We start from the raw sequence: 27,852 nt of genomic DNA, 5'->3' as shown, positions 1-27,852 counted from the left end.
AAGATCTTTTACACCTACGTCACACTTTTCCCTGTCGATATTTGTGATCACATTTTTGGTTACTGGTGCAGTCATTGTAGTAACCCTTATTACACTATTGTTCAACAGGGACATGCTAAAACCCTGAACGATATTCATGAGGATGCTATTAGTTTCATTTATGATATGTTTGTTGTGTGAAGCAGCCAAGACGATGGCAGCAAAGATGTTGAAGAAGATGAAAAAGAAGGAAAAGTAGAAGGATATGTCAGTAAAACTGTTGGTAGTGATGTTGCTGCCTTAAAAAAAAAAAAAAAAAAGATATGCTAAGTACTGTGAAAACAAAACGTGAAACTTACATAATGTACCGATCACAAAATACGTTTTTGTATACTGCTAGATTGAATATACGAGGGTTGGAAGTTTAATAGTGGCAACTATTTATTTACAGCTCGTACAAAATAGATACGTGTTTCAAAGTTTTACTGACCTTCAAAGTAGTCACCAGTATGGTGTATAACGCGTTGCGACCGATGTGGAAGTCGTTGGATACTCTTAGCAGTGCCAGTTGTGTTGACAGTTCGGGCAGCACAGTCTATTGCCCGACGAATTTTTAGCAGTTCTGAAGTGAATGCCGTGAGGTGTTTCCTTCAGTTTAGAAATCGAGTTGAACTCACGAGGGCTTATGTCAGGGGAGTGCAGTAGGTGGTATAGCACTTAAACAGCCCCATAAGTCAAACAAATCAGTAACAGCTTGCACTGTACAGAAAGCTGACCGTAGGTTATGTTATAAAAATGAACAGCATAGAGACAGAAGTGATGACACTTTCTGCAGGACCTGACCATCATTTTGCAGGACAATGCTCAAGCACATACAGTGCAAGCTGTTACTGATTTGTTTGACTGATGGGGCTGCTAAGTGCTATACCACCTACAGCACTCCCCTGACTTAAGCCCTCGTGAGTTCAACTCGATTTCTAAGCTGAAGGAAACACTTCACAGCATTCAATTCAAAACTGCTACAAATTCGACGGGCACTAGACCACGCTGCTCGAACTGTCAACGAAACTAGCACTGCTAAGAGTATCCTACGACTTCCACATCGCTGGTCATACACAATGCTGCTTACTACTCTGAAGGTCAGTAAAATTTTGAAACACATATCTATTTTGTACGAGTTGTAAATACGAGGGTCATTCGGAAAGTAAGGACGATCGGTCGCGAAATGGAACATACAGTGAAAATCTGATGAAGCTTTGCACAGATGCGTTGGGCACTGTGTCTAGTACATCCATCGATCGCATCATGTCGCTCTTTTCAGTTCTGAGATCGCAGTGAGAACGTAAAGGTGGCTAGAAATTAGAGTCTCCCGCCAAGTTTGAGTGCCTGGCGAAAGATTTCGCCTGAAGCTATGTAATCCACATAACATAACTGTCACGCAGTTCGTTCTACACGACAATTCTCGGCCGCGCTCTGCAGGGGCAATGAAGATGCTCCTGCAGCGTTTTCGATGGGAAGTGTTTAATCAACCACAACACAGCCCATAATTGGCTAGCCCTGAGGTTCATCTCTGCTCAAATGAACTGCTGGCTATGAAGACAATACTTTGTCACAGATAATGAACCGCAGCCCAGAATAGGAGAATTGTCGAAAAGCATTGGCGGCCGTCTTCTATAACGATGGAATTGAAAAGTTGGTACAATGCTACGACAGATGTCTAAGTCTGAGCGGCGACTGTGTAGAGAAGTATCTGGAAGTTGTAGCCAACCATTACAAATAAAACAGTTTTGATTTTCACTGTGGTTTCCATTCCGCGACCTATCGTTCCTTGCTTTCCGAACAGCCCTCGTAAATAGTTGCCACTATTAAAGTTCGAACCCTCGTATGTGCACTGAGCTGAAAGAGTGTACATCTACCACTAATAAAACATTTTTCTGGGTACTGATTTAAAAGACGTACATAAAGAAAATGGTAATTTACAATTTGTTTTTAGTAAAAAAGAGACTACATAAAAAACACTTGTAAAGACTGTATTTGAATACTGCTGAAGAGTATCAGGTCAATGTCACACAGGGAGTCGGGTGCTTGCAAACAAGAGATGTGGCAATGATCACAGGCTGCCTGAACTAACAGATATTTTGAAAATCTGAAAGCAGTACATCTTGCGAGAACCTACGTATAAAAATTCAAGAAGTATCTTCCAGAGCAGAAACTAAGAATATTTTTCAGTCTTCTACAACTATTCTTCGTCCCATAGAGATCGTGTAGATAAAATTAGGTAAACGGCAGCTCGCATAGAGGCGAACAAACGGTCATTCTGTCCGCGCTTCATCCGTGAATGAAACAGGAAGGAGCGGTAATACATGACACTGTAAGAAGTATCCTCTACCGCACACATGATAGTGATTCGCCAAGTGTAGATGTAGATCATTTCTTCCATATGCGTAGCTGAGGTTGCTGGTTGTGAAGCGTTTTTGTTGTTTTAACAGTCAAAAATGTTCAAATGTTTGTGAATTCCTAAGGGACCAAACTGCTGAGGTCAACGGTCCCTAGATTTACACACTACTTGATCTAACTTAAACTAACTTATGCTAAGAACAACGCACACACAAACACCCATGCCCGAGGGACGACTCGAACCTCCCGCGGAAGGGGTCGCGCAATCCGTGACATGGCGCCTCTAACGTGCGGTCACTCCGCGCGGCTTTTTTAACAGTTACATTTGAAATAAACTAACTCAAATATTACTATAAATCCTCAAGGTACTTTGTCTTGGTATATTAATTCTGTGCAACTTTGAGACACAGTTTAGAATCATGGCAGGCTAAGTACTCGAGTCTATTAACGCGGCTACATTGTACCAAGCAGGGCGGTAGTGGCTGAATGCGTGCTCAATCGGCAATTCAGGGTAGTGTGATTTCATGACTAAAAAAAAAAAGAAAAAAGAAAAAAGAAAAAAGTACAGGACAGAGAAGATTTGCAATAGACACTGCACTTCGAATCTCTTGTTCATATTCGTAGTGTTCAAATATAGATAAGTTATGTCTGAAGGTCCTTGTGCAGAGACGTTTCACTTAAGAAGGCACACCACATTGAAGAGAATCCCTTATGTACCCAGAGACCTTAGTAATATAAGGAAATTACGCATTCGCCGCGCGGGTACTCTTGTAGCAGGTTTGCTGCAGACGCTCAAATGACTATCGCGAGCGTGAAAACGTTTGTTACATATTCAAAGAACTTTCGCGCTGCTGCCTCGCAAACGAATACTTGTAAGCGGAAAATCAGATCAGTTGTGCTACTGGACTAAACACTTCTTAGCAAATAGAACGCAATATGTTGTTTTCAAAGTGGATGCACGGTGTTGTGAGTACTTTAAGGAAGTAACTGGACTATCAATACACTCTATGTATCTAAACCAGTCTTTGTTGCGGTCTTAAGTCCGAAGACTGATTTGGTGCAGCATTCCTAGCTAGTTCATCCTGTGCAACTCTCTTAAGCTGTAAAGCCATTTGAAAATGCTTGCTGTATTCATAGCTCGGTCTCGTTTAACAATTTTTATCCACCACACTTTCCTCCATTATCAGCTTCACGATTCGTTGATGCTCTTCCTTTAGTCAAATTGTGCCATATTTTTGATCCCAATTCGATTCAGTGCCTTCTAATTAGTTACTCGATTTATCCATCTAATCATCAGCGATCTTCCGTAGCACCACATTTCAAAACTTTCTTGTTCTCTTCTTGTCTCAACTACTTAACGTCCACATATCGCTTCCATACAAGAATACACATTAGCAAATTCCTCTTTTTTTTCAGAAATGATTTTTGTGTTATAGCCAATCTTCATTTGATATCCTTTCCACTTCAGATGTCATCACTTATTTTGCAGGCCAAATAACAAAGCACATCTGCTCCATTTAGTGTCCCATTCTCTCATTCCTTCAACATCATCTGATTTAATTCGACTATATCCCTTTATCCTTGTTTTAGTTTTGTTGATATTCATGCTATAACTCTCTGCAGTCCGCTCAAACACTTTTCGTAATCCTTTGCAAACGGAGCTACAAAACACCTTCAAGTACAGAAAAGGTGTCATGTCATGCAGGGATATTGTCGATATCACCAGGGATGAACTAGAGGATGAGTGGACCCAAGTAGATGTGAGTGATGTGCAAAATATAATGGAAAGGGTGGATGGTGAACTGGTGAAATCGGGCGCCTTTATTCAGAAGTTCAATAGCACAAGGCTTCCAGAACATAACAAGGCTGTTTCATTCGCGTAACCTTGAAGCATTGTATATTCATCCCAGTGCGCTGTTTTAAATGCCAGTGCATGGGCACACTACTCTAACGTCTGAGAAACAATTTGTGGCAAATGTGGTAAGGCCATCCTCCAAATTCTGTCAATTGCTCTGGCGGTCTCCCTGTCTGGAGTTCTCGTCACAGAAAACACTCGTAGTCTAATAGGTTTGTCTTCCATTTATATATGAGTCCAGAGAAGCGAGAAGTACAAAATTTGCTGCAGTGACGCCAGGTGAAGCAGCTTCTATTGCTACGTCTCAGCATTTCCTTTTCTTTTCTGTTCCGTCTCTTATCAGTCACTGCTTGTCGACTGTTTTCTTAAAAAAAAAAAAAAAAAAAAAAAAAAAAAGGCACCCCGATGGACTAGTGATCTCCAGGATGAACAATGAACAGCGGAGGACTCAGATCGCCCAGTTGTCAACATTAATGTGAAACATCTACATGCTAACCTTAATTACAACTGCATCTGTACTCCGCAAGCGATCTGGCTGTGGGTACTTGGTGCTCCAGTTTCACTTCTCCCTTTTTCTGTTCCCGTCGCGAGTGGTTCATGGGAAGAACGATTGCTGGTGATCGTCCCTGTGGTCTCGAATCTGTCTGATTTTGTCTTCGTGGTCTTCTCGAGAGATATAAGTAGGAGAAAGCAGTATAATGGTTGATGATTCTTCCAGGGAGTTATACTCTCGGAACTTCAAAAGAAGCTACACCGTGATACAGAAAACGACTCTTGCAGCGTCTACCACTGGAGGTCGCCGAGCCGCGCTTACTAAATGATCCCCTTGTGAAACGTGCTGCCCTTCTTTGAATCTTCCCTATTTCCTCCATCAACTCTTTCTGCTAGGGGCCGCAGACTGACGAACAATATTCAAGTATTGGTCGAACGAGTGATTAGTAGCCTACCTCCTTTGCTGATGGACTACATTTCCCGACAGTTCTTCCAATGTATCTCAGTCTGGCATCTACCTTAAACACGATTAGTCTTAGTGGTCGTCCCTCTTTAAATTGCTCTGCACACATACTGAGCGTGATTGTTTTGCAATTGAATACTCATATAGTAATGAGTCTTCCATTTACAAACACCAAATACGTTATATTTCCTTATGTTGAGGGTCAGCTGCCACACCCTGTACCAAACATCGGTGTTCTGGAGGTCGTCTCACATTTCGCTACAATTTTGTAGCGTTGCGACCTGTCTGTACGCAACAGCATCATCCGCGAAAAGCCCCATGGAACACCGGGTGGTGTCTACATTGTCATTTATACATTTTGTGAAATTTGATGGACCTATAACACTCCCTTGGAGTACGCACGAAGTCCCCTTTCACGTCTGAAGACCTCTCTCCATTGACGATGACATGCTGTGTTTTGTTTGCTAGAAACTCTTCAGCCCAATCACACAGTAGGTTTGAAATTCCCTGCGCCTGTATTTGGTTCATTAGGCCACAGTGCGGAATTTCGTCTAGTGCGTTCCGGAGTTCGAGGCATCTTCCTGGACGTCTGTATCTACTGCTTTCTGGGTCTCGTGGAGGATCAGGACGAGCTAGGTTTCACACGGTTGACGTTGAAAGGTCTCTGTTGGATTCCTTTCATGTTAATTCCTTAAATCTGTTGTCATTTACGGCATAAATTCCTCTTCTAAATTTACTGTGGTGTTTCTGACTATCTGGGAGGAGACTGAGCAGTGAAACGTGTTACTTTTACACATAAACAAGATCGATCTGTCACACTACTACACTTTAAAACACAGTTTATATGTAATTCATGTCACACAGTCTCATACGGAACCTACATCTGCTTTCTTTTATATACTGTATATGATAAGATACTGTCATCCCCCTTCCCTTCTGTGTGAGAGGATGAATGAGCAAATGTATTTCTAGTTGCATGTTTGAGGGTAGCAGACAAGCCTGTCTGCTAGAGAACAGTAGGACCAACGTCGGAACAGGTAGCTACGCTTTCTAAAAGCAGAGAGGTTTCTATTCTTAGTAGGGTCCTGTCCGTCCCTTGTCATGTTGGTATAGGAAGCTGCCCCTCTGGCCACTTCCGTTTGTATTGGTGAGCCACCCTCAGGAAGGGACCAGTTAGTCTGTCCGTGGCGAGCGTCTGAAGTGGTAAGATCTCCGGCTAAGCGCGTGTCTGCTAAGTCCGTAGGACAATGGGTTTCTTAAGTTCAGCCTAACTGAAAATTTAATCACCTTTATTTCAGGTTTAGCTCTAAAATATCTAATGTTATCTTAAATTGCAACGCAGTGTATTTCGAGTGTGAAGCTCAGAATATTTTCCAGTAGTTGCTTTGTCACTACTTTGTGAGTAAAGTGGAACCACGTGTTGATCAGTAACTCTAACCAAGATCATCAATCTTAAATGCGAGTGTGCGTGAGATTATAACATCTCGTCTTGACAATATTTTTCAATATAGCAACTTTTCTTTATGTTCAACCCACGTGGGGTGTACTTTGTGAGACCACTACCACGTGCTTATATAATTGTTTGACCCATCAGGTTAATAGTAAGACGTTAGTAACCAGTTCGAGGTTTTCCTTTTGTAAATTGCTTTTCGATCTAATTTATTTTAATTATCAAAATTATTGTGGAATTACACGCTTTGTGTAAACCAAGTTGACCACGTGAAGCATGTGGTGTAATCATCAAAGTAGCCCTCAGCTATTCTTTTTGGGAAGATTTCACAGAGAGTTAGTATGAATTTAGTATACCAGTGTGTGGTAATTACATGACGGACCGGATTGTGCTATGAACGTAACTTCTTTGGGTGAAAATTGAATCGGTTGGTTGTGGTTAATTTCCTCTTGCATATGTTTCAACGTTCTTCGTGTGTTATTTTATGAATGCAGTGTTGTATGCAGTCTCCCAATCTTGGCTCCATATTTGATGTGTTCCATAAGATTACAATCTCACATTTTCACAATCCTAAATAAGGCACCAGTTTAGTTATGAATCAAGTTTAATATGCTGAAATTTCAATGTTAAAATAAATTTCCAAATATAAACTGATTTATTTCTTTTTATTTGAAATCTCTTATATATATATATATATATATATATATATATATATATATATATATATATAAAAAATCACTGGTTGTCGTATGACTATTAAAAGCTTATAATTAATTTTAGTCTGGTTGGGAATTTGGTAAGCTAGACTGGATACATGGTGAAACAGTTGCGCAGTAATGCAAGGTTAACTTCCCCAGACAGCTCACAGCTTTTAACCCGCTTTTATTGTCTATCAGCACCGCTTACACCACAAATTAAAGTAACAACGTTACTCAGCTCAGTCTCCTCCCAGATAGTCAGAAACACCACAGTAAATTTAGAAGAGGAATTTATGCCGTAAATGACAACAGATTTAAGAAATTAACATGAAAGGAATCCAATAGAGACCTTTCAACGTTTACGGACTTAGACTGGTGACTATTTGAGACCATCTGAATGAAGACCATCCTGGGTTAACTCATTACGTGAGCCATTCATCCAGTCGCATTCACAGAATATGTGTCTCTCGTCTCCTTACACCCACGTTGCAAATTGGAGAGCTGTGGCAACTGCCTTTACGGAACATATTGCTTACGTAAGCGATGTGGCCGTCCGCCGCCAGCAGGTGTGGCGAAGCCGAAACCCCTGGAACGTGAACACTGCTCATCTGACTTCCCCCGACTACGAACCCGCCATCAAGGATGCGTAGCATTCATGTATCTGTCGCATAGGAGCATATCACATAACTGTAGAATGCTGAATTGCTTATGCCAAACTTATCGTCTGGCATAACTAGGCATACAGCCACAATGGTACTGCACGGGACCGGCGGTCACTGTGAGGCGTGGCGCCTTGTATCGCCCCTGTCTAGAGCCTGTGTATCGGGTACGTAGTTCTAATTTTCATATACCAGAGGACAGTAGTGCAGAGAGACATTCAAGAAACATTTCAAGAGAATATGTTTGTGAATTGTTCTCTTTATTTCTTGAAGGCTTTTTGGTTTATTTGTGTTTGCGCAGTTTTTTATATGATTTTAGCAGTGTGAATGGTGCGTGAATGTGGTCTAAAGCAAATGTGTAGATCGTTGTTCTACTGATAAACGCTGTACGGACTAGCATGAGAAATTTGTAAGACAGTGTGAATGCAGACGACAAGGAAGTTTCTATCATAATATGTTAAGTGAGTTTATGGTGCAAGGAAAGCTAATCCGAGTGCAGATGAAAATAGTTACTAACGCAAAAGTATAAACAAAATATCAGAATGTTAAATATTTATTTTGGGAAAAAGTATAGTTCGAAAGTGTGTTATTTGTTGATTGGTTAGTCATGAGAAGCTCAGAGTAACACGGGAGAATAATGTTTTTCTATTGGCCTTAAAAAAACTGACCAGTCAGAATGGAGTATTTTCGCGCGTCTTTTCTGTTGGAGAGATATAATGCTCACAGCAGTCTAAAACGGTCGGAGCCTACCTAGCCTTTGAATGATATGGGCGTGTGCTGTATGAGCTCCGAAGGAAGTTATAATTTGTTCGTTTCAGCCGTGCTAAATGCTTCAAAAGCGTTTTAAAATGAAGACATATTTATTCCGGTGTGTTTGTTTAGAAAGTACGGATTTTTAAGTAATTTTGTGTATCAGAATAGACAGTAAATCCGCGTGGCACATTGAGCAGATCGGTGACTAAAATCTTCAGTGCATTAGACACTGACAAAGTTCATAGTATGGCGAGCATTTTCATTTAAGAACAATCCGTGCTTAGTAGCTGTTCAGATTTCGAGAAATACGTTGCCATAAACTTGCTAACGTGAATGAAATGGTTTGTGCATGACTGTGTTAAGATTAGCACGGGCTTGGCAGTGAACATGTAATTATCAAGGTTCAGAATATACCGAAGTTTTGCCAGTACTTCCACCTTTTACTCAAAATGAAGACCTTTTCCCGATTCTTGAAATAGTTACGTTATATGCAGCATGGTTCGAGTTGCAGTACGGTGGGTTTCTGCTAGGCTTTCCTACTGGCTATCTGTTGCGAGTTGACAGGTAGGTGCAAGCAAAGGACGAAAGGAACCGCGCCGCCGCAGTTGGATTTATGTTACAAATATTTGTTTGTTAGAGAACTTACACAAGGTGCTTCATCTTTCACAGATGTTTCTCGAATGATATTTTCGGGTAGATATTTATCTTAAGAGATCATATTCAGCTACAACTTCCACACTCTCAGATTTCAAGTCTTTAGGTACTGTACTGATTCTTTCTTGTGCTTTACAGTTAACAAAACTTCGTTTGTTACATCTCTTATTTGTAAGAATTGTGTTTCTCAGAGCCTTAAGTGTATGTTGTCTGCAGCGTTACCTTGTAAATACTCCCGGAAGAAATTTTTAAACCCTGACACAGTAGCAAGCTACAGCTAAAATTTTTAGATGTCAGCTGTCTCGGATGCTCGAATCTACTGCAGACTGCTGGACAGTGGGGTAACTACAGGGCAACTGGAGTACAGGGAAAACGACTTTGCCCCCTCCATCCGCTCTCTACGACGAACTTCTCATTTTTTTTATTTTTGGTAAATCCTCATAGCCGCTTAGCACGTTCATTTGCCTGCTGAGATTAACACGATTTTACAGTTAATTAAAAGGTACATATTTCAATAAATCTTTTTACAATATATACATCTACAGTTGATTACTTGAAATTCACAATTAAGTGCCTGTCAAAGGGTTCATCGAACCAGCATCAAGTAATTTCTCTGCCATTCCACGGGGAAAAAGAACACTTAAAGCTTTCCCTGCGATATCCAATTCCTCTTATTTTATTATGATGGTCATTCCTCCCTATGCAGGTGGGGGCCAACAAAATATTTTGCTTTAATGATTGACACCCCAATTCACGTACCATAACTGTGGCACTCTCTCCCCTACATTGTGATAATACAAAACGAGGTTCCCTTCTTTGAACCTTTTCGATGTCCTCCTTCAATTCTAATTGATGCGAGTCCCAGACTGCACAGCAATACTACAGAACAGAGCGGACTAGCGTAGTGTAAGCAGTCTCTTTAATCTTTGGTTTGCTTCCCCCTTAATATGATCTACGTGACCGGTGAAATTCAAGTCATTCGTAATTGTAGTCCCTAAGTATTTAATTGAATCTACAGCCTGTAGATTTGTGTGTCTTATCCTGTAACTGAAATTTAGCGGATTCCTTTTAGCACTCATGTGGATGAGCTCATACTTTTCATTATTTAGCGTTAACTGCCACTTTTCGCACGATACAGATATCTTGTCTATAATTCAAAACACAGAACATCACACAGTCCAAATTTGCGCTGCTTACAACAATATCGCGAATCGTTCTGTACTGCCGAACACAGACAAGTAGTAACAGGCAGTACAACGAAAGCAAAATAAATTCTTTATACTTTCCTTGCTGTGAATCGCTTGACGTAACGAGAGTGGTTCCACCTAGTAAGTGAAAAAGAGAAACAAGCGTATGATAAAAGCGAAAGGTACGCCTTATGGAACAACTGCTCAACGCAGCCCCGAATCTTCTCGTGAACCCCTTCATACATCCCTGCCACTTTCCTATGTTAGGGCCTACAAATACTTTCACTTGTACTTCTTCTTCCGTCCCTCCTTATCGTCTTGTCGCTTCCCCTTTTGTTTTATCCTTCATTTTTTTCGCCCGTCACAAAATTACGCTGTGACAGATTTGATTGTTTTAACTTCACTTGACTGATCGAGTTTATGATTTTTCTGTTTTTTCTCTTTCTGTATTTCTTCTTTTCTTCTTGAACCGGAGGCCCCATCTACGCGCGGATCCTATGACGTTGCTCCAGGTGCCGCAGCCATTTTACGCCCTGCTGTTATCGCCAGATAGTTCAAAATGGTTCAAATGGCTCTGAGCACTATGGGACTTAACATCTGTGGTCATCAGTCCCCTAGAACTTAGAACTACTTAAACCTAACTAATCTAAGGACATCACACACATCCATGCCCGAGGCAGGATTCGAACCTGCGACCGTAGCAGTCGCGCGGTTCCGGACTGAGCGTTTTAACCGCGAGACCACCGCGGCCGGCAGCCAGATAGTCGCCTTAATTATACTGGTGATTGTTTTCCTCGTATCCTCTAAGAGTAAACAAATCGTGACGAGACGATATTCTGAACAATACAGCGCTCCATGCAGCGGCCCAGGCCGTTGCTTAGCATCAGTTCGGGGTGAGACGATCAGCGGGCAACAAGAACGTGTGAGTTCCCAGTCCTAAGTAACCGTGAAATGCAGTCATTGCACGGAGCAACGACAACAATCAGAAGGTAAGTCTTCAACAGACATCTGAGTTCTGCCAGTCTATGGCATCTAAGGCCTTGTAGAGACCAGTATATAAAATCGAGCGATTTTTGTATCTAGACAGTGCCTTAGACAACCGAACGATTTTATATACAGACATCTGAGAGACATTTGTTGTCTATAGACACGCTTTCACAATTCACAAAAATTTTGACTCTCGTTTGAAATGGGAGACACGAGACAATTCTTAGACAAAGTTGATCCCCATTTCATAGTGTGGATGTGTTGGCAAACATTGCCTCCAGCTATTCTCTTTGCGACATGGAAAAAGCTTGGTTGGTTTTTTATTATTTTTGTTTTTCTTATAGTTAAACATCACTTATCAAGATGTGTCCAAAGAAGAAAGTACGACAGCCGACAAAATTTTCACGCAACATCATGTTTGTGAAAATTTGGTAATTCCGAATACAAAAATTGCAACAAGAAAAAGTTGATCATCGAAGAGCTGACCAAAACAATAATGTATCAGTGAGTGATATTGAAAAAAAAAAACATGCTGTCTTCGAAGTTGAAAGTAAATTACAACCGAAACAAGGCCCAAGAGCAAATCGTTCGCATTTTCACCAATGTATCATTCGATTTCTTTCACTATACATTATTATCACTACGCGATCTCAACAAGGTCAGCCATATTTAGCAATATCAAGGAACAGGACATTCAAAGTGTGTACGCGAGACACAGTACTACACTGTCTGTATAAACTGTTTAGCCACATGTCTATGGACAGTCCCTCTACAATGTCTATAGACAATCGCTCGATTTTATATACAAATATGTACTTACCTTAAAACACAGGCATCAAATCGATTGCACCTCTCTGCGGTCACACAACATAAATTCTCGCAGAAACGTATCTGTAATGAATATGGATATCTGCAATCCGACAGTTACATTCAAAGTAATCTGTTTCTAGTCTTTTCATCACAGCTTTCTAAGGCAGTTTCTGTTGGGGTAAGCTGAATTTTGTAAATCCTATAATTAGGGCCTACAGGTAGAAGCGAAATCCTACGAATTATTTATTCTTTTCAGAAGTATCCGTGCCAAGTGTAGCTTTACGTTCGCTCGTGCAGATAATGTTCGACAAGTCGAGTGTATCGCCATGGCGTCTTGAAGTGCACATTTTCTGAGTACAGGTCATAAGAAATAATATGTTTTATAAGAATTTTCAATAAATTATTGAGGGAGATCATGCAATAAAATTTTGTCAGGTATCTATTTACCATGTAAATCAAAGGAGTCTCAGAATGTGTGGACATTACCGAATGAGGTGCACTTTGAAATTGTTGTTTCTGCTGACGTATACCTAAAAAAGAAGCATCAGTTTTATTGTCTTTCTGCCAGTGCTATTTGTATCCCCGGTCACATCACGGTGCTGCCACATGTAATCGGTTCCTCGGTCTCTAGCACAGAATCAGTTGAAATAGTTGAGTGTAGTATCTTCAGCGTTACATTGGAAGCACTCATGGAACGACGTTTTAAATCCTACCACCGTAGCATACTACGGACAAAAAGTTCGTAGATGTAAGCAAGTGTGCCTCTTGATCAGCCTGTACGGCTCTTTTAAGCACTAAATTTAATCTGTGAGTTGACTTTTTTTTCACGCTGTTTTAAAACACTCTTGACATTACTGCTCCTCCACAGTCTTGGCTACTTTCGTTTTATACATTCAATTAATTAATTTTCGAGTCATAATGCAGGTTGATCTTCAGCTTGGGCAAAGAAGGTAAATTATTTTACTATCTTTACCTCTTAAGAATATCCGGAACAGCTTTGATTATTTAAATACAGCGAAAGCCTCCACTCCACTGATCGATTTTCATAATTTTTTCCTTTTCATTTTAATATTTACTCTTTTTTGTTTTTCTTTTCTCTCCTCCAGTACTGTGGGCCTGCCGTTGTCGGGGGCCCCAGTTGCCCCAGCACTGACAAAAGTCTGCATCACTGAAACATCACAGCAACTGCTGTGTAACGTTTCTCTTTCTATTCACGTCGGCTTTTGCCGTGACAAACTATTTTACGAGTCAGTTCTTTTCACGTTGACACCGTTCTGCGGTTTGCCTGAGGGCACTGTTGCGCCGTTTGGCGGGGCACATCTTTCCCGCCAATGCACTTGGAGTACGGTTTAAGAGATGCAGTACTTTGAGCATCGCCGTATAAGTGTCGGTGTTTTATATTTCGGCCCAGCGTATGGGCAGTACCCAATGTACGAGGTACATTCAAGTTCTAAGGCCTCCAATTTTTTTTCTCCGGACTGGAAAGAGATAGAAACATGCGCATTGTTTTAAAATGAGGACGCGTTCATTGTCAATACGTGCCATAGATGGCAGCACCGTACGGCAGATGCAATTTTACCGCCAGCGCCGAGAATGAGAACTGTTTTAAATACTTATAATGGCAACGTTTTCCTTACTTGAACAGCGTGCAATCATTCGTTTTCTGAATTTGCGTGTTGTGAAACCAATTGAAATTCATCGACAGTTGAAGGAGACATGTGGTGATGGAGTTATGGATGTGTCGAAAGTGTGTTCGTGGGTGCGACAGTTTAATGAAGGCAGAACATCGTGTGATAACAAACCGAAACAACCTCAGGCTCGCACAAGCCGGTCTGACGACATGATCGAAAAAGTGGAGAGAATTGTTTTTGGGGATCACCGAATGACTGTTGAACATATCGCCTCCAGAGTTGGCATTTCTGTGGGTTCTGTGCACACAATCCTGCATGACGACCTGAAAATGCGAAAAGTGTCATCCAGGTGGGTGCCACGAATGCTGACGGACGACCACATGGCTGCCCGTGTGGCATGTTGCCAAGCAATGTTGACACGCAACGACAGCATGAATGGGACTTTCTTTTCGTCGGTTGTGACAATGGATGCGACGTGGATGCCATTTTTAAATCCAGAAACAAAGCGCCTGTCAGCTCAATGGAAGCTCGCAGATTCACGGCCACCAAAAAAATTTCGGGTAACCGCCAGTGCTGAAAAAATGATGGTGTCCATGTTCTGGGACAGCGAGGGCGTAATCCTTACCCATTGCGTTCCTCCTACGAAAATGTTTTGAAGAAGAAATTCCTTCCTGCACTGTAACAAAAACGTCCGGGAAGGGCTGCGCGTGTGCTGTTTCACCAAGACAACGCACCCGCACATCGAGCTAACGTTACGCAACAGTTTCTTCGTGATAACAACTTTGAAGTGATTTCTCATGCTCCCTACTCACCTGACCTGGCTCCTAGTGACTTCGACTTTTTCCAACAGTGAAAGACACTCTCCGTGGCCGCACATTCACCAGCCGTGCTGCTATTGCCTCAGCGATTTTCCAGTGGTTAAAACAGACTCCTAAAGAAGCCTTCGCCGCTGCCATGGAATCATCGGGTCAGCGTTGTGAAAAATGTGTACGTCTGCAGGGCGATTACGTCGAGAAGTAACGCCAGTTTCATCGATTTCGGGTGAGTAGTTAATTAGAAAAAAAATCGGAGGCCTTAGAACTTGAATGCACCTCGTAACTAACCACAAACCTAATGCTCCCATCGGCTCTGATAGACTTCGAGACATCCATCCAAACACTGATCGTTGTGCAGACGCACACCCTCTGCGTCCCCAGAGCGATTATAACTCTTTAACCCCATTGTTAAATGTTCCTCCAGCACTCACTTAGCAGAACCAATAATGACAACGTTTGGTTTGTGGGGCGGCCCTCTGTCCGTTTATCAGCGTCCGTACAAATTCCAAATTTTTACACAGTCCAATCTCGCCATTTTCACGAATGATGATGAAATAATGAGGACAGCACAAACACCCAGTCCCCGGGCGGAGAAAATCCCCAATCCGGCCGGGAATCGAACGCGGGACCCCGTGATACAGAGGCAGCAGGGTTAGCCACTACACCACAAGCTGCGGACTTAGCAGAAGCAATTACCCATTTCCCACTTAGGAGAAATCAGACAAAAACTGATAATTATCGCCTATATCAGTAACGTCGAACACTTTTCGGCGCTCCCAAAGCGCCTGCGATCATCTAGCGTCTTTGTAGGAGCAGTTGATTTCTAATGTGCACCAGCGCGAAGACTTCATCGACTACAGAGTCGAAGTCAGTACTTATCACGCCAATTCGCTTTTCTACAGGTCTTCACACATTTACACAAAAGGATACACATAGGTGTTATGCCGAAGTTCGCCATGGTCAACGCACAGTCGTGCTCTTACGAGTCATCCCCACTGCGCAAAATCTCATTTACCTAGTCCCTAACATGAACGTGAATTGAGCTGCTTTCCCGTCACTTTGCAGCATAATTGTTTTATAAGAAGCAGTGGAATAGTTCGTTTTACATAACCCATTTCGTAGGATCTCTTAGATAATTTACTTGTCCGATCGTAGTCAGTATATAATAAGCTTTAGTAATCTGGTAATGTAAAATAATAAATGACAGCTTTACTTAGATGAAACGTTATAAAAAATCTGCTGCAATCAGAAGCCCCTACACCGCAAAAAGTCATCTGAAATATTTTGCAACTTCTACTTCCTCAATAGGGGCATAGCAGCATCTTGTAATAGGTTCAAATTACTGTGAAAATCATGTCGTAGAGTTTGATAACAGAATTTTCATCCGCTGAAAATTTTTTACAGTTGTAATTTGTCACGAAACACAGCTCAGAGGCACAGGACTGCTACCTAGCACAATTAAAACCTTATCTCCCAGTAGTAAACCCACTACCTGTGTCAACCAAGGGATCCGAACATGCTGTGCTCATCTATACTCCGCAACCCACTGTGAAGTGCATGGCAGGGGAACTTCTCGGTGCGCCTTATGTTGGGGTTGCTTCTCGTTCCATTCGCTTATGAAATGCGGGAAGAATGACTGTTTAACGCCTATGTGCGTAATGTAATAATCATTATCTTGTCTTCGCGGTCAGTACGGAGCGATGCGTAGGGTGCCAGTCTATTCCTACACTCATCACATAATGCTGATTTTTAAAACTTCGTAAGTTGGTTTTCGCGGAGTCATTGACGTCCATCGTGAAGCGACTGCCCGTTCTGTGAGGCTTTCCTGTAGGTCAGACGAACCTCTGAACATCTGTGCTGACTTTCTTTGCGCACGTTCAGTGCCCGCTGATAGTCCTGTTTGGTATGGGTCTCAACAGTTGAGCAACATTTTACGATGGGTATCCTTTTAGCCAATTTTCTGGAAGTGCTTAGCCTTATCATGTACGTTTCTGTAGAGTATCCAGCAATATTTAGAGATACAGATATGAATAATATTTATTTCGAAAATAAAAGTAAATGAGAGTGGCAGCTCTCGCTGTCGCTGGTCAATCAAGTGATATGTATACCCAGTATTATTTTTGGTTGTCAGCAATAGCAGGCGCTACATACGACTTTGACCGCTGCTGAGCGTGCCTATCTTGCTGGCGTGTTTATTTCCTTTAAAATTATGCGCTTTTGGAAGTTAGCAACAAGAGTAATGGTTGACGGGTAGATCTTCATTACTGATGCTCTTTAGTACTTTCGTTGATTGTGATTAGTCATTCTTTGTGAAAGTGATGTAATTGTTTTGAATGTTTAATCGAGCGTAATCGTGAAGACAAAAATAATACGCTTTTCAAACGTTATTTGCAGCATCATAATTAACTACTTGTCTTACTCGCTCATTAAAGATATTGCAGTACTTTTTACAATATTAATAGAGAATTGTTCTGCAGGATAGTTACCGTGACAACACCATTAGTCGTTGCATAGATCAGACTAGTCTGTCGTGTTACAGCACGTCAGTCAGATGAGAAGCGGATGGCGATCTTTAGGTAAAACAGTCTAAACAAAAGCAGCCAATTATCAGGAAAACAGACAGAGACACATCTGTCAAACATATTTTATCAGTAGACAACGTGTTGAGGATACAGTACTATGACTCTATTAAATGACTTACGAAAGAGCTAGCAAGCACTAACCTGGTGACATATTTAAGACATTTTATTCTTAGTTGGCACTACTGGTTTAGACTACAACATAAATGATTGCAGTACATTAAAGAGTATTGATCACCGGTTCCATGTTTTTGTACGCCAGGTCATCTTTCAGTGACACTGTATAAATATGGGAAATGGGAACGTAGACAACAGATGACCTCAAGTTAATAGCAGAATTATGAATGAATGGCCCATGTATTTACCGAAAATTTAACTTCCCACGCAGGACAAAGTATGACGTGCCAGCTTTCATTGTATCGTCCGTTTTTAGCAGCACTGTCCCAAAATAAGATACGGAATGAGGCAGTATGATCTTACAGAGCTGCAACGCGTTTCATCTTGAACCGATGATACAGAGAGATGGAACAAGATAAAGAAACAGAATCACAAATTGAGTCGCGATATACCAACTGACAGATGACAACAGAATCGGTACATTGTCCACAATGGCATAACTTGTACAAGAGAACAACATAAAGTGGTACAATCATATTCAACAGGTATTATTCGTACACAATCAGAATATTTTGATGCAGCCGTAGGTTATTAATAATAAATTAATATTTACACCCTTCTCATCAGAAATGTGAAATTTGCAATATTTAAGTGAATCTACGAAATGTGTGCTGTTTCCTTCCTTTTCGACGTTGCTTGTTCTAGACATCATAGGTAACACAAAATGCTCAAATGAGTGGAGCTTTTAAATAAAACATGTACCATACAAATTTCATCAAGTGAACAAATGGTTCTAGGCGCTTCAGTTTGGAGCCGCGCGACCGCTACGGTCGCAGGTTCGAATCCTGCCTCGGGCGTGTATGTGGGTGATGTCCTTAGGTTAGTTAGGTTTAAGTAGTTCTAAGTTCTAGGGGACTGATGGCCTCAGATGTTAAGTCCTATAGTGCTCAGAGCCATTTGAAACATTTTTGAACAAATGGTCTACTCCGCAGATTTTTGGCAGGTGACAGAGGATATTATTCTACGTCAACCAAAGCAAATAGGTGATGTGTGACCTATTTTCTAACATCTGTACGAAATAAACGTCATTTAATTTGACATCCTTTGTAGACAATCAGTAAATTAAGTGGGTGTTCGGAAAGTAAGTTCCGATCGATCGCAAAATGGAAATCACAGTGAAAATCCGATGAAGCTTTGCATAGACGTGTTGAGCAGTGTCTCTAGTGTGTCCTTCAATTACGTGACGTCGCTCTTTTCAGTTCTGAACCCACAGCGAACACCCAAAAATGCCTATAAAATATTGTCTCCCGTCATGTGTGAGTGGCTGTGAGAGATTTAGCTTGATTATTGGAAGAATCCTAAGGAAATGCAATCCGAAAACAAAGGAAGTAGGTTACAGTACGCTTGTTCGCCCACTACTTGAATACTGCTCAGCAGTGTCGGATCCGTACCAGATAGGGTTGATAGAAGAGATAGAGAAGATCCAACGGAGAGCAGCGCGCTTCGTTACAGGATCATTTAGTAATCGCGAAAGCGTTACGGAGATGATAGATAAACTCCAGTGGAAGACTCTGCAAGAGAGACGCTCAGTAGCTCGGTACGGGCTTTTGTTACAGTTTCGAGAACATACCTTCACCGAAGAGTCAAGCAGTATATTGCTCCCTCCTACGTATATCCCGCGAAGAGACCATGAGGATAAAATCAGAGAGATTAGAGCCCACACAGAAGCATACCGACAATCCTTCTTTCCACGAACAATACGAGACTGGAATAGAAGGGAGAACCGATAGAGGTACTCAAGGTACCCTCCGCCACACACCGTCAGGTGGCTTGCGGTGTATGGATGTAGATGTAGATGTAGATTTCATGCAACCCCACACAACAAAACTGTCACACATTTACTTCTTCATGACAATTGTCGGCCGCACACTATAGGGGCAATGAGGATGCTCCTGCAGCGTTTTCCATACGAAGTGCTTCATCACCTACCGTACAGCCAGTTTTTGGCTTCTTCTGATTTTCATCTCTGCCTATGTTAACCACTGGCAATAAAGACAACATTTTGGCGCAGACATGAAGCAGATCAGCGTAGAGAATTGGCAGAAAGCATAGGCGGCGGCCTTCCGTGACGAGGGTATTGATAAGTTGTGTAAGTAGGCTGTTTAGGTTTTTATGTTGGTAACGCCACGTAGCGCTCTGTATGAAAATCACTGACTGTGCTGTGTGCAGTCTGTGGCTGGTTTGCATTGTTGGAATATTTGCTGTTGTAGTGTTGGGCAGTTGGATGTGAACAGCGCGTAGCGTTGCGCAGTTGGAGGTTAGCCGCCAGCAATGGTGGATGTGGGGAGAGAGATGGCAGAATTTTGAGAGCGGACGATCTGGACGTGTGTGTATCAGAAAGAGTAAATTTGTAATACTGGATATCATGAACTGATATATACAGGGCGAGTCAAAAGTTCTTGGACACCTTGATAAGTTGGAAGATTAAAGGGAAAATTGAAATGTGATGATGGGAACATAGGTTTGATGTGGGGCCGCAGTGAATGTCATCCATGGCCGCCATCTTGAAACCCGCCATTCTGGATTCAAGTCATTTTTTTAAAAATGGGATGGGGGGTGTATGAAACATCAGATAACACTCGCTTGAGCTCTGGAATTTGGTGGTGTAATTTGTTTTTGTCTATCTTGTACAGTTTAGAGGTTATTAATGTTCAAAGTTGGGAAATTACCTTCATACCATTTTAGATCAGCTGGAACAAAGAGAGACTTTGAACATTAATAACTCCTAAACTGTACAAGATAGACAAAAACAAATTACTCCACTCAATTCCAGAGCTGAAGCGAGTGTTATTTGATGTGTCATACACCCTCCTTCCCATTTAAAAAAAGAATAACTTGAATCCAAAATGGCGGATTTCAAGATGGTGGCAAAGAATGACATTCACTCCAAAAGTTACGGCCCCACGTCAAACCTATATTCCCATCATCACATTTCAATTTTCCCTTTAATCTTCCAAATTATGAAAGTGTCCAAGGACTTTTGACTCGCCCTGTATATGATGACTTTTGAACATTATTAAGGGAAATACGTTGTTTGTTCTCCATCAAAATCTTTCATTTGCTAACTATGCCTATCAGTAGTTATTGCCTTCAGTAGTTAGAATCTTTTATTTAGCTGGCAGTATTGGCGCTCGCTGTATTGCAGTAGTTCGAGTAACTAAGATTTTTGTGGGGAAAGTGATTCATGAAAGGTATAGGGTATTGTTGGTCAGGCCCTTTCTTTTGTAGGGATTATTGAAAGTCAGACTGCGTTGCGCTAAAAATATTGTGTGTCAGTTTAGTGTTGATCAGAATAAGTAAAGAGAGAAATGTACGTTCAGTTCTGCTCAGCTGTTTTAAAATCAAATAACGTAAGAGGTTCATCAGCACGGTAATTCATTAATGTTTCTAAGGGGATGTTTCAGTTGGTACAATGCTAAGAAAAGTTACTCAGTCAGAGTGGCGACTATGTAGAGGAGTGGCCTAACTGTTGCAAAATAAAACATTTTTGATTTTCACTGTGATCTCCATTTCGCGAAGGATCGGATCTTCCTTCCCGAATAAATGGTTCGAACGGCTCTGAGCACTATGCAACTTAACTTCTGAGGTCATCAGCCGCCTAGAACGTAGAACTACTTAAACTAACTAACCTAAGGACATCATACACATCCATGTCCGAGGCAGGATTCGAACCTGCGACCGTAGCGGTCGCTCGGCTCCAGATTGTAGCGCCTAGAACCGCACGGCCACTCCGGCCGGCCTTCCCGAATAGCCCTCGTATTTCCTCCAATAATGTTTCCATATTTAGCGTCTACTTCAGCATTTACTTCCACTTGCCAATGTTTCTGTGCAGCTTCGCTTCACTTGTAACTCCTGAATATTAATTTGAGACGAACTAGTTCCAGTTGCGTAGTTAATTCCATGTTAGACGCGATGAGTATAAAAATTGAAATGCATATTGAAACTGTGCTTAGTAGTTTCTCTCACGAAAATCTCAATTATTTAAATAACCACTCTCTCCCGGAAAGGGTGCAGCATTTATTTTACATGGCCGTGTTATAGGTGGTAACGGTTTAGTTTTACGGCTTGTATAGCTTTCTTGCGCCGCCAAAAAGGTAAAGAGGAAGGAGTCTGGAATTACTCGGCAGAAGGGTGTGCAGCGGCCGTTGGACATTTTACATGGTACTCCAATGGACGGAGGCTCTAATTCCAGTGGTCGATACCATCGTGTGCCCGCCGCCGTTGGCGCCACATCTCGATAGGTGCTGCGCAGAGGGCCTGTCCGTCGAGTGAAATTAAAATTCTTGGGCTGCGACGCATGTTTGGCTCCCGAAGAGATATCCGCCCACACGGGCCACGGCGGGCCGGCCGCTGCTCCCTGGGCCTTCATTATCGTCCACCGAGGGCCACCCAGCGAGGCAGCAAGAGCCAGCCAGCCCTTCTGTTCTGGGAAGCAGGGAGGCTTCCAGGTAGGCGCGCCCCCAAACTGGCCGAAACTCACCGTTTCCACAAGCTTTCTGAAAAACTACATAGTTTTCCTGCCTTTCGGGAGAGACAGAGTGTGGATTCCGGATGTGCTGCTGACTGGCTGACGGTCGTGACGTCATAAAGCCTCTTTTACTCAAACGACGTTCTCGTCTCAGTCGACTACTCGTGGCAGGTGAGTCTACTGCAGGGCCGCTGCCGTTTGATTCCTGTGCTGACAACGGGACCACGCCAACTCGTCGCCATCGATTCCGTCCAGATTCATCGTACATGCAGGTCTCGGCCGAAAATGAAGTTCCTATGCGACAACTTTCTTCTTATTTTCAACTTTTACGCTATTCACACTGCAAATAAACCGAGATAATGCTCAGAATATCGTATTTTTTTACGGAATTTGGCCAGTTATATACCGCTTATATTGGAAGTGTGGTGTCACCGCCAGACACCACACTTGCTAGGTGGTAGCTTAAATCGGCCGCGGTCCATTTAGTACATGTCGGACCCGCGTGTCGCCACTGTGTGATCGCAGACCGAGCGCCACCACAAGGCAGGTCTCGAGATACGGACGAGCACTCGCCCCAGTTGTACGATGACTTTGCTAGTGACTACACTGACGAAGCCTTTCTCTCATTTGCCGAGAGACAGTTAGAATAGCCTTCAGCTAAGTCCATGGCTACGACCTAGCAAGGCGCCATTAACCATTTTAAGATAAAGTCTCACTTGTATCATCAAGGAATGCTGTATTCAAATGAAGGATTAAAAGTTAAGTATTATAGCAGCTACGTACTTTTCTTGCTACCATTCATTACGTATCCTGTTTCAGACCTCTATCTAGCCTACGTGAGATTACGCGTGCCTTTCGGCTACTTCAGTGTGGCGTAGCTGTTTTGTTACGCCACAACAGGAAGTATAACGAAACAATGGCAGTACTGTTTGTTGATTTTGAGAAAGCCTGTGACAGTATATCCAGAGATAAGTTGTGGGAGAAAATGCAGAGATTCGTAATGCCGAAGAAGATTATAAATCTTGTGGCAGTGACACTGAAGGGCTCGAAAGGGGTAGTGAAAATGAATGGAGAATATTCCAAGACGTTTGACATAAAAACAGGTGTCAGGCAAGGAGGTGAAATATCATCCCTCTTATTCAACATTGGAATATAGGAAGCGCTGGATAAAACAAGTGAAGCAGAAGACGGAATTAAAATACGAACAAAAATAGATGTACTGGCCTTTGCAGACGACGAAGCACTAATCGCTGAAAATCTGGATGACCTTAAAATACTGGAAAAAGACTCTTTCAAAAAGCAAAGGAAGCTCGATTAGAAGTAAATGATGAGAAAACACAATTCGTGCGTGTCGAAAGAAATTACAGAACAAAAAGACGGGAAACTCTGCAGATCGATAACCACATGTCTGAAGAAGTAGATGAATTTAAATATCTTGGGGTTGTACTAAACAACAAAAACGATGAGAAGCAAGAAATAGGGGCGAGGATCAAAGCTGCATCCAGAGCATCACACTTACTCAACAAACTACTGTCATCTAAATTGTACCGAGCGAGGTGGCGCAGTGGTTACCACACTGGACTCGCATTCGGGAGGACGACGGTTCAATCCCGCGTCCGGCCATCCTGATTTAGGTTTTCCGTGATTTCCCTAAATCGCTCCAGGCTAATGCCGGAATGGTTCCTTTGAAAGGGCACGGCCGACTTCCTTCCCTAATCCGATGAGACCCATGACCTCGCTGTTTGGTCTCTTCCCCCCAAACAATCCAATCATCTAATTTTTTTTTTTTCAAGAGGAACCAAAGTAAGAATATATAAAACCATAGGCAGACCAGTATTACTATACGGGACAGAAATATGGAGAACAGATAAATACACGGAGAGAAAGATGAAAGTATTTAAAAATAAAACCCTGCGAAAGATATTTGGACTAATCTACGAGGGAGGACAATGGCCAAGAAGAAAGAACAGAGAGCTCAGGGAGCTATACAATAAACCATGTGTAGTTGTAGAAGCCAAGACAAGAAGACTAAGATGGGCCGGCCACGTCCGTAGAAGAGAGCAGGGATCTTTACGGAGAAAAGTGTCAGAGAATAAACCGGAAGAACAAAGACCTCTAGGCAGACAAAAAATGAGATGGAGAGACCAGGTTGCCAAGGATCTCCAGGTACTGCGAGCAAGGAAAGAAGATGCCGAAGACAGAATACTGTGGAAGAGCCTACTCGACGAGGACAAAAACCGACAGCGGTTTGTGGAGTCAGGAGAATAAGCGTATAGACCACGTAGAACCTAAGACACAGGAACAATCTTGTTCTTTGATCGTCCCCGATCTTCTTCAAGTGTGTGCTGATGGCCTACCTCTGTTCTTTTGCCAGCACCCTCCTAGGTTGTGAATTTTGTTTTTGGACAGGAAATTTTCCATTACTGATCAGCAGCTTGTAACGTTTCCTCTCCTGTATGGTGTCTTCTGTGACTACGTTTTCCCAAGTCCCTTCTTGTCTCTTTCAGCCTCCCGTGGGGATTTCTTTTTTTAAATTTGAAAATGAAATTAAAAATTTTACTCGTTAGCTTATTGTCATTCATTCTATAAATATGACCGTAAAACTTTGATCAACTATTTATTACTGTGTCTGTGATTGTTTCTATGTTTCTGCATAGATCAAACAATAGAAACTCCAGGTAAGAATATCAACATGTAGCAAAAAACGAATTGCTACTTACCTTAAAGAAGACACGCCAGGTTGCAGACAGGCACAGTTAAAACACTCACATTTAACTTTTGGTCACAGCTTTCTTCTGTAAGACACACACACACACACACACGCACACACACACAACACACACACACACACACACACACACACACACACACACACACACACACACACACACACACACACACCACACACACACACCATTTACACACATACAAGTGAGCATTCCGGCCCGCTGGAGTTGGCGGTCGTGTGTCCGTGATATATATATATATATATATATATATATATATATATATGTGTGTGTGTGTGTGTGTGTGTGTGTGTGTGTGTGTGTGTGTGTGTGTGTGTGTGTGTGAATGGTGTGTATCTCTCTTACTGCCGAAGGCTGTGGCCGAAAGTTTTATGTGAGTGTCTTTCGATTGTGCGAGACTGCAACTTGACGTGTCTTCTTTCTGTACAGATCTTCCTTTCTCCTCTTCGTTGAGTTATATCTTCGTTCTTTTGTGGTCCTAAAATTCTTCTGCGTATCTTCCATTATTTTCTTTCTAGTTATGCTTGTTCACCTCCTTTATTCAGTGTTAGGCGTTTAGATCTGTAAAGTGATTCCGGTTTAACTACAGTTGCGTAGCGTAATTTTTGCCTGGAATGATACTGATATTTTATTAAACCGGTTTTGGGTGAGTTTGTATGGTAATTCCATTTTCTTCAATCTTACTTTACTTGTGATGTTACCTAATCCAATTGATTGTCCAAGATGCTACTCCAGGCAGGTGTAAAATGAATGTGCGCAACGGAAAATATTGAACGCGAAAATGAAGATTTTGCCCTGTCTGACTACCCCCTGAAGCAGATCTTAGGATCTCTTAATGGTGATATTATCTCCTCCTTTTTGCTCTTTAACATATAACTTACATCATAAACATAAATGAGTGATCAAGGGAACTGGTAACTAGGAAAGGATAAACGCTGTTTCTGCTTATGCATTTATTGCAGATTAAAACCCCTTTATATACTACAAATGTTTATATATCAATGTCCAATGGACATAAAGAGGCACAAATGAATTTCCTAACCAAAATTAGCCATCAGTTGCCCAAATCTGTCCCTTTTTATGGCTACGCGATCTTATATAATTAACGCGAGATGACTGACATCACCTACGTACCAAACACTAGAAGACACTACCTTCAAAGATGATCTACAGTGGTGTGCAACCTCAGTGGAAATAAAAGTTACGTGATCACAGCTGTTTAGCTTTATACCGCTAATAAGCCGAAGCAATTAGCAATATCACCGTATATACTGCGTCGAGTGCGTCGGAGTGATGGTTCTCGTACACGTCTGCGACGACGGATGAACTCCAGCCACAAAATATAAAAGCAACCAATTCAAACACTAGGACGGCAGAAGACTGTCCTCTGACTAGTATAATCTAATACTGTCTTCTCCACTCTGTGTTCTACAGTCGAAAAACGCGAACTTCCAGCCTCATGGACGGAGTTCAGATAACGTCTCAACGTCAGTATAGGCAGAAAAAGTGCTGTCAACCACAGAACGCTGCGTACTCAACGACGACTCCCTACCCTGAGGCGAAGTCCAGAATCGTATAAGTTCGCAACAGTACAGTGCCTAACCATTCTAACTATAAAATCTCCTGTGAGCAAAGACAGAAAGTCCGTCTGTACCACAAAAGCTGATACTAAGTACCGTCCAACATGGGCGCTCACAACGGAAGACTTCATTCTCTCTACCGCTGGCTCCCCAGCAGAGCTCGGTTCCCCTCCATCGTAACTGCAGAAGGCGAATTATATGCTCGAAGACACGGAATATTTTCCCTCTCTACAGAATCTTCTGAACGCCGACCAACGATATTTTAGTCTTTTGTCGCGCAGCGCGTAAAGTTTGCGAGGAAATACCTATCCCCGTTAATCAGGAATTCATTCAATTGGATGTTTCTCAGAGTAAGAATCCTCGTAAATAACCCAACCTGCTTGATTTCCGAAGTAACACTTCCTTGTTCCTCTCTGCTGTGTCCAAGATTTCCAGACTTTCCGGTTATCTTTCCGGCCTAGCTACAATTCTGGCCAGCCACCACTCTAGTGTGCTTCAGCCCTCAGGTGCTCTGACCGTCCGGCTAGGGATACTTCCCCTGTTAAGCAGGACCAACATACCTGTGCGGGCTTTTCCACCCAGTGCCTGAGTTACGCCTGCCGTTTCTTTTCCACTGTCGTTCCAATGTCTACTAGTATAGGCCATCATTCATTACGCCATTTTGATAATAAAGGTACTCCATCACCTTTCATGCAATAAGCGTTAACAACTATTTACAAGGTGTACGTGACAAAAATCAGGTTTCTTTAAATATTCATATATACGATATACTATTTATCAAATGATACCTAATTCCTGTTGTAAATCACTTCAAAGTATGTAGATGAGTGCTTGTAAGGTGCTAAATTATAGCCACCTTACAATTGTATCCATTCCCCCAGATACTTCAAGCCGGCCGGTGTGGCCGTGCGGTTCTAAGCGCTTCAGTTTGGAACCGCGTGTCCGCTACGGTCGCAGGTTCGAATCCTGCCTCGGGCATGGATGTGTGTGATGTCCTTAGGTTAGTTAGGTTTAAGTAGTTCTGAGTTCTGTGGGACTGATGACCTCAGAAGTTAAGTCCCATAGTGCTCAGAGCCATTTTGACCCAGATACTTCAACATATCAACACTTTTGATGGTTCCGTCTTGTGTATGTATATATTTTTCTCTCTTGTGTATGTATATATTTTTCTCTCTTATGTTTATATTCTTGTACGATAGTTGCCATCCGCTTTTAGCTGCAATTTCGTGAAGCGTTTCTATCATTATCTTTGCATCTGTTTTGGCCTCATAAATTACTGAAATATCGTCAGCGAAAGCCAGACATAACGCCTCAAATCTTCCTCTTCCTTGTCCTAGAGGGACTCCTTCGACGTTTTCCTCTTCTAATTCCTTATCCAACTTTCTCATGGCCTTGTCTAAGATCAGACTTAAGAGAATTTGCGAGAGCTCATCGCCCTGCCGAGCACCTGTGTACTATATTTATTAATATT

The sequence above is a fragment of the Schistocerca piceifrons genome, chromosome 4, assembly GCF_021461385.2.
Source record: "Schistocerca piceifrons isolate TAMUIC-IGC-003096 chromosome 4, iqSchPice1.1, whole genome shotgun sequence".
NCBI classification, from domain to species: Eukaryota; Metazoa; Arthropoda; class Insecta; order Orthoptera; family Acrididae; genus Schistocerca; species Schistocerca piceifrons.
This window is presented reverse-complemented; position numbering follows the sequence as displayed.